Source organism: Pteropus vampyrus, unplaced genomic scaffold, assembly GCF_000151845.1.
Source record: "Pteropus vampyrus isolate Shadow unplaced genomic scaffold, Pvam_2.0 Scaffold1, whole genome shotgun sequence".
Lineage (NCBI taxonomy): Eukaryota > Metazoa > Chordata > Mammalia > Chiroptera > Pteropodidae > Pteropus > Pteropus vampyrus.
Genome location: NW_011888782.1, coordinates 714,763 through 722,889, shown reverse-complemented (window position 1 = coordinate 722,889; position 8,127 = coordinate 714,763).

Sequence of the window (8,127 nt, the reverse complement as noted above, 5' to 3'; positions counted from 1 at the left end):
CTGTCCTTGTTATGAATAATGCGGTTATGAATTTTCATGTATAAGTTTGTGTCAGTATGTTTTCAGTTCTCTTGGAATGCATCTAGGTGTGAAATTGCTGGGTCATATAGTAATTTTTTGAGTAACTGCCAAACTCTTCCAAAGTGGCTATAGCACATTACGTACATTGTTACCAACAATGTCAGGATTACAGCTATTCCATATTCTCATAATTACTTGTTACCTGATTTTAATTCTAGTCATTCTGGTTAAAATAGTATCTCGTGGTTTTGATTTGCATTTCTGTACTAGCCAATGATGAACGTCTTTTCATGTGTTTATAGGTCAATTTTGTCTTTCAGAAAATGTCTTCAACTCCTTTGCTGAGTTTTTAATTGAACTTTTGTCTTTATTATTGAGTCATAAGTATTCTTTATATATTCTCGATATAAGTCCCTCATCACGTGCATGATAATGCAAATGTTTTCTCCTATCTTCATTTTAATAGTGTCTCTTGAAGCACAAGTTTTTCATTTTTTATGTAGCCCATTTTATTTTTTTCAGTTGCTTGTGCTTTTGGTGTATCAAAGAAGTCATTAGATACACCAAAGACCCTAGACATCTGTGTTCTAAGTTTTGTGTTTTTAGCTTCCATTTAGATCTATGATCCGTGTTTCAGTTAATTTTTGAATGTGGTGTGAGGTAGGAGTCTTCATTATTCTACATGGGGATATATATCTAGTTGTCTGCACCGTTTCTTGAAAAGACTCCATTCTGCACACTGAACATTTCACTTGTTTATTCTCCTAGAATGAAATTGGTTTGGCTAGAAACACGTAGGAAGGGATGTCAGGAGTTTGGGAAGGTGGGTGGGATAGGAATTGGAGAGAAAAGGCTGAGTGTGGAGTGGAGACCAGTTAATGGGGTAATCACCTAGGAAGCGGAATCAAGAAAGTAGAGAATCATTTAGACATTCTAATAACTAGTGGCCTGAAATTGTAGGTTTACAATGGCTTTAATTCCTCAGCTAGCTACTGTAACTAGGTATTTATGGGGCCTGCAGAATGCAGGCAAGTTATGAATTGCTTTTCTTGAGTTTGATATAAAGATAATGGATATTACGAAGGATATAGTAACAAAAGTAACTTTTAAATCATTTTTATTATTAAAAATAAATGAGAAGAATTACGTTCACATCAAGGATTTAGGATATACAGGTAAATAACCATTAAGGTAGTTTAAGCCTTTTGAAATTGTTGCCCAAGTGAGAACTAGAATTCTAAATAACTGGATGTAGTAACAAGCTGAGTACAACTTGTCAACTCATTTCACCTGTGAATACCCTCCCCACTGAACACCCTCCCCAACCGAACTTTACAGCGATACAGTCCCCATGCAACAAGAAACTTGCAAAGAGAAGATCCTTTCTCTCCATTTATGATGGAAAATAGTGTGAAAGTGTGAGGGAAACAGCATCCATTGTTTTGTCATTAGACTTGGGCAGACAGCTTTAGTGTCAGGTGAGAAGTTGAGTTAACGACCAAGCAGGAGGCAGTCATTTTTTCACTAAAAGTAAATTTAGTGGAAATGACTTCGAAAGTTTATTGCTGGTATTTAGTGTGATGTTCTACATCTTGCCCTGACATTTTAGGAAGCATGGTCTTCTATGACAAGTTTTTGTTTTTCTTTAGACCTGAGCAGTTTTTGACCCCAAGTTTTCTATCTTAAACCAGTGTTTCTTAAACCAGTGTATTTTACCTTTTCTTACCTCGTTATGAAAAAAGTATCTAGAAATAATTTTCTATATCTCTTAACTCTTATTGGATGATTTTACCTTCCCTCCCCCCAAAAAACTTTAATTTTTTAAATCTTTTTTTGTGCAGGGAGGCTAGATGTACAAAATAAACTATTGTTTTGAATATTAGCATATGAAAACTCAAAACGTTACCCCAGGACAGAAACTTTGTGTTCTTCCTTTTTATATCCAAAGTTTAGGCAATCTGTCATCCCTGGTAAAGACTTTTTGCTAAAGTTTTTATCCTGCATGAACTATTTTTTTCCTAAGAAGTGGGACGACTCTACAGGTTATTTTCCGTAGTTCTCAAAACAGCTGCATTTGATACAACCTGGAGATGTTTTAAAAAATGCTGACATCTGACCCTAACCCCAGACATTCTAATTTAATTGGTATGAGGTATGACCTGCACCCAGAAATTTAAAAAAATTCCCCAGTTCTAATGTGCAGCATTTCTAAAGCCACTGGGTTATGTCAAAATAAGAGACAGTATGGCTTCCTAGTAAGAAGTTAAAAGCAGTCGTATTTTAAATGCATGTTTGAATACTGTTAAATGGGGGAAATGGATAGTGAGAGGGTGGGGGAGACCTGTAAGCTGAAATACTAAAGAGTTATTTTGATTTTTATGTAAACCTTTTTATAGTTCAGTATTATCAGTATAGGGACCATTTTTAATATTTCCTGTCATTTCTTAAGACAATTACCTCACCATCAATACAATGCCCTAGCTACTGTTATGGCGCGAACAATTCTGAGACCCACGGAGCCAATTGAGATTAATTATGAGCCTTTATTAGCCGGCCGGCGACTAACTCTCTACCACGCAGGGCTAGAGGAGATCAGCCCCGAGCTTTCAGAGCAGGCAGCTGATAAAGCTCAAGACCATATCCTGGTGGTCTCCTGAACAAGCCAGCAGATTACAGAAGTGGAAGTTGGCTTTTAGCATATCTTTGCCCGGAACAACACCCTTAATTAACAAGTAAATGGATTACAGAAGCAGACATTGGCCATCTACATATTTTATACAATACACTTCCTAAACCACACACAAGCAAGTAGGACAACTTCTGATATCTAAAGATATTTCTTCCCTGTAGCTGACTTAGCTAGTTTGCTCACTTGAAAATTTTCCACCTTTAACACTATTTTCCTTCTCTCTACAGTAATTTTATTGTTTGACTTATATCTTGCCAATAAGTCTAACCAGAATTTACACACGGTAAATGTTAATTGCTTTACACTACCCCAGCTTCTAATTTGCCCTTCCGTTATGTAGCCCAGTTACAACACCTCTGGGTTTTCAGGATTTCTTTAGAATTCTGCAGTTCTCCCTGGTGACTATGGAATGAACCATAATTAACTTTACCAGAGATGAGCTCAGCGACTGCAGAACCCTACAGTTCATCTCCTTGGGAATGGGAACTTCAGACGCTTGCATCACCTGCTATCTTAGACTGTGGGTCATTTCCCGCACCAGCTGCTACCTGTTAAGGGTCATATGGGTTTCACTTAAGCATCCTTTGTAACAGGCATGCAGAGGAATCCTCAGACTTGTCTTTGGCTTTAACTTGCTGAGACTATTGTGGTTTTCTTCCTGGGTTTCTCTGGTTTTACAGTTCAAATTTGTGCCTTTAATTAGAAACTGAATTAAACTTGGAGGTCAGGAATTCCCATCCTCAGTGACGCCATGGTAATGGGGTTGAAAGCAGGTTGCAAGCTTCCATTATATTCTTTGTTCTTCCTGACATTCCCTTCTTCCTTCTCTCTCTTTTTTTAAACCTTAGCTCCAGGCTGGCAAGAGCGTTAAGTAGCAAATCATTTGTTGGAATTTTTAAAATTAACCTTGGGCCAGGCACTCTTCTAAACGAGTAGCAAATGATATTCGTTTAACCCCTGGCAGTCCCTTAAAGATGGGAAAATAGGCTCTGAAAGGTTAAGTGTCTTGCCTAAATCACAGCTAGTAATGAAGGAGCCAGGATTTCACCCCAGGTGTTTTTGTTCCAGCACGTTCTTAAGCATGAGGCTTTGCTTTCACTCCTCTTGCTAGATTAAGACGAGAGAAGGAAAGTAGGAAACAAACTATTCTTCAAATTTAACTTGAAGGAGCCCTTTGCCACATTCCCATCCCAGTCAGCATGGATGCCCTAAAGACTGGCTTCTTTGCCACCTCTCTCCCCAAGCAGCAGAATGTAAAGCTCCTAATGTTAGGTGAGTTGTTTGTACTATTCTTTCTTTAACGGCTGAAGGTGGGATTTTTTTTTTTTTTTGGATATTTTATGATGAAAAATTTCAAATACAAAGAATAGTATAAATGTCCTTGAACCTATAACTCAAATTCAACAGTCATCAGTTTGTGGCCATTTTATTTTACCTCCCTATTATCTTGGTTATTTAAAAAGCTAATCCCAGACCTATTTCATCATTAAACATTTCACCCAGGGATAAAGACTCAACCGTATATAGTTATACCTAAACTAACATTTTCTTAATATTAGATATCCTGTTCGTGTTCAGATTTCTCTGATTTTTCAAGGTGCTTTACAGTTGGGTTATTTGAAGCGAATCCAGACACGGGTGACCCATTGTATTTGGTCTTTTAAGTCTCCAGTAATTCCCCCACTTTATCCTTACTATTTAGTTATTGGAGAAACTGGTCATTTGGTTCATAGAATTTTCCATATTCTGAATTTAGCAGATTGTTTTCATACATTTTCTATAAATGAGTAGTGTGCCAGTTATTAATTTACTGCCCTTTGCCCTGCATTGTGGTTCAGCAGCTCTGGACTCTGTAGACAGCTCTCTTTTGCCAACAGAGGGCGCTGGAGGAACACCGTAGAATTAGCAAGAGACAAGGCCTTGAAGTTCTCAGGGCAGCGTGCAGATTGACTAAATGGGGCCTGGGATGTTCACCTCAGCAGCCCTCATGATTCAACTGTGGTTGCCACTGCTGTTCTTGTAATATACTCTTTATCCTTTTTACTAGTTAACTGCTTTTTTTTACTAATCTGTATATTTTTTCTGTTTAAATTACTGGTTTAATTTGTTTCCTGACTGAATACTGGCTGATGAAATGGTACCAGGAATGGTCTCAGGAGACAAACCCTCCAAACATGGATTTGGGGACTAGTTTGATGGTGCCTTTGGTGTCAAGCAAAATGAGGAGCTCCTTGACAGTGGGAACGGGACATTGATAATTCCTGATGTGCACTGACGTTCCAATTAAGCTACCATTTCTGCTTGCGATGACGTGTCTACTACAGCAGGTGCCTCGGGGGGCCCTGGGACTCAGGCTTCACTTGACTTTTATGGCAGGGACTAGTGTGGGCTTGGTTCTGTATGCACTGGAGTACTTACAGAAAGAAATGACCAACTCAGGTCCTTAAACGCTCAGCTCAAGTCACATTCTGAGGACCAGGGAGCCTCTGTGACTGCCCTAATAGAAGCTGATGTTGCTGGAAATCAAAATTTAATTGTGCAGGTTGTAGAATTACATCAGTTGAATTCACAACCTTATTAAGTGTCTCATGTAAAATGTAAGATATTGATTGGGAATGATGGGGCCCTGAAACTGGGAATGGCAGCATCTGGTTGGACTGTGAGTCTTATTTTCAAGTTTCTCTGAGCTTTCCCTGCCTGTGGACATAATTTGCCCTCCTGTGTTAGCTGAGGAGGCCAACCTTTTCTTGAAGATCCTGAGATACCTCACTTGAGACAGATTGCCTTGCAAAGAGATGTTCATTCTCAAAAAGTTCTTTGTTGCCACTTCACCTATAGCTAGAGTGACAAAATAGGAAAAATTGTAACTTTTTCCTGACATGTGTTGGCAGACATCTGGGGAATATGTATTTGAATGGTATTAGAGCAAGGAGAACAGAATATAACACGAGATGGAGCTGAATTGATACGGGTGCACTTACTAGAGATTCTGGATGTAAAGTATTAGCTCTTAAAGCTCTAACAGCTTTCTTGTTTGCTTGACTGGCATTTGGAATCTGTGGTGGCCAGTGTTTAATGAAGTCGAGATGCTAGAGCTTCCATAGCACGATGTGGAGGAAGGAATCAAAAGGCTAGTTAACATACATTACCACACATAGTTACGATTGTTTTTCTTTTTGTGATCAGTACTTTTAAGATCTACCCTCCTAGTAATATATAATATAATATTACTAACCACAGTCACCATGCCATATAGTACATCACCAGGACTTATTTATTTTATAATGGGAAGTTTGTACTTTTTGACTACTTTCACCCACGTCACCCACACACATCTCCCTGCCTCGCAACCACAAATCTGTTCTTTAGGTCTGTGAGTTTGGGTTTCTTTGCTTGCTTCTACATATAACTGAGATCATACTGTATTTGTCTTTCTCTGAATTATTTCACTTAGGATAATGCCCTTAAGTTTCATCCATGTTGTCACAATTGGCAAGATGTCTTTTTTTTATGGCTGAATAATATTCGTGCGTGTGTGTGTGTGTGTGTGTGTGTGTGTGTGTGTGACATTTTCTTTATCCCATTCTTCCATCAATGGATGTCGAGGTTGTTTCCATGTTTTGATTATTGCAAGTAATGCTGCAATGAACATGGGGTACAGATTTCTTTTCAAATTAGTGTTTTCATTTCTTTTGGATAAATACCCAGAAGTAAAATGCTGGATTACATGAAAGTTCTATTTTTAATTTTTCAAGGAACCTCTATACCATTTTCGTAGTGGCTGTGCCAATTTACTTTTCCATCAACAGTGCAGAAGGGGTCCTTTTTCTCCATGTTCTTCTAACCTTTGTTATTTCTTTTTGATAACAGCCATTCTAACAAGTGAGGTGATATCGCGTTGTTTTGGTTGGCATTTCTCCGATGATGAGTAATGTTGAGCGTTTTTCATGTACCTGCTGGCCATCTGTATGTCTTGTTTGGAAAAATATTCAGATCCTCAGCCTATTTTTTAATCAGATTGTTTTTTGATTTTTATTAGTTTGTTTGATTTTGCTATTTATTTAAGTTCTTTATATATTTTGGGTATTAAACCTTTATTCGGTATGGTTTGCAAATATTTTCTACCATTTGGTAGGTTGCTTTTTCATTTTGTTGATGATTTCCTTGGCTGTGCAGAAGTTTTTTGATGTAGTTGCACTTGGTTATTTTTACTTTTGTTGTCTTTGCTTTTGGTGTCAAATCCAAAAAATCGTTTCCAAGACTGACATCTAGGAGCTTACTCCTATGTTTTGTCCTAGGAGTTTTACGGTGTCAGGCCTTACAATTAAGTCTTTAATCCAATGTGAGTTGTTATTTGTGAATGATGTAAGATAGTGAGTGAACCGTTTTCATTCTTTTGCACTTGGCTGTCCAGTTTGTCCAACACCACTTCTGAAGAGACTGTTGTTTCCTCATTGTATATTTTTGGCTCCTTTGTCATAAATTAATGTGCATGTGAGTTAATTTCTGGGACCTCTGTTCTGTTCCATTGATCTGTTTGTTTTTATGCCAATACCATACTGTTTGATTACTACAGCTTTGTAATAGGGTTTGAAATCAGGATGTGTCATGCTTCCAGATTTATTGGAGGCGTCTTATTTCTCAAGATTGCTTTGGCTATCCAGGGTCTTTTGTAGTTCCATACAAATTTTAGAATTGTTTGTTCTTTTTCTGTGAAAAATGACGTTGGAATTTTGATAGGGATTGTGTTGCATCTGTGGATTGCCTTGGGTGGTATGGACATTTTAACAAAATTCTCCAATCTATGAGCTCTGAATATCTTTTCATTCTTTGTGTCCTCTTCAATTTCTTGCATTAATGTCTTATAGTTTTCAGTGTACAGGTCTTTCTCCTCCTCTATTAAATTTATTCTTAGGTATTTTATTCTTTTCCATGTAATTATAAATGGGGTTTTCTTAATTTCTCTTATAAGTCATTTTAGTGTATAGAAACAAAGTTTTGCATATTGATTTTATAACCTACAACTCTACTGAATTTGTTTATTAGTTCTGAAAGCTTTTTGGTAGAGTTTTTAGGGTTTTCTATATATTCTTTAAAAATTTTTTTGAATTATTTTTTAAATATAGATTTTTTTTTTTATTATGGTGACATTAGTTACTAAAACCCAGTAAGTTTCAGATGTACAATTTAGCAGTAAGGTGTATGTGTGTGTGTGTGTGTGTGTGTGTGTGTGTGTGTGTGTGTGTGTGTATCATTGTGAGGGTTTTCTATATATAATTATGTGCAAATAGTGACTGTTTAACGTCTTCCTTTCCTATTCGGATGCCTTTTTTTCCCCCTTGCCTAATTGCTCTGGCTAGAACTTCCAATTACTGTGTTGAATAAAAGTGGAGAGAATAGGCATATTTGTCTTGTTT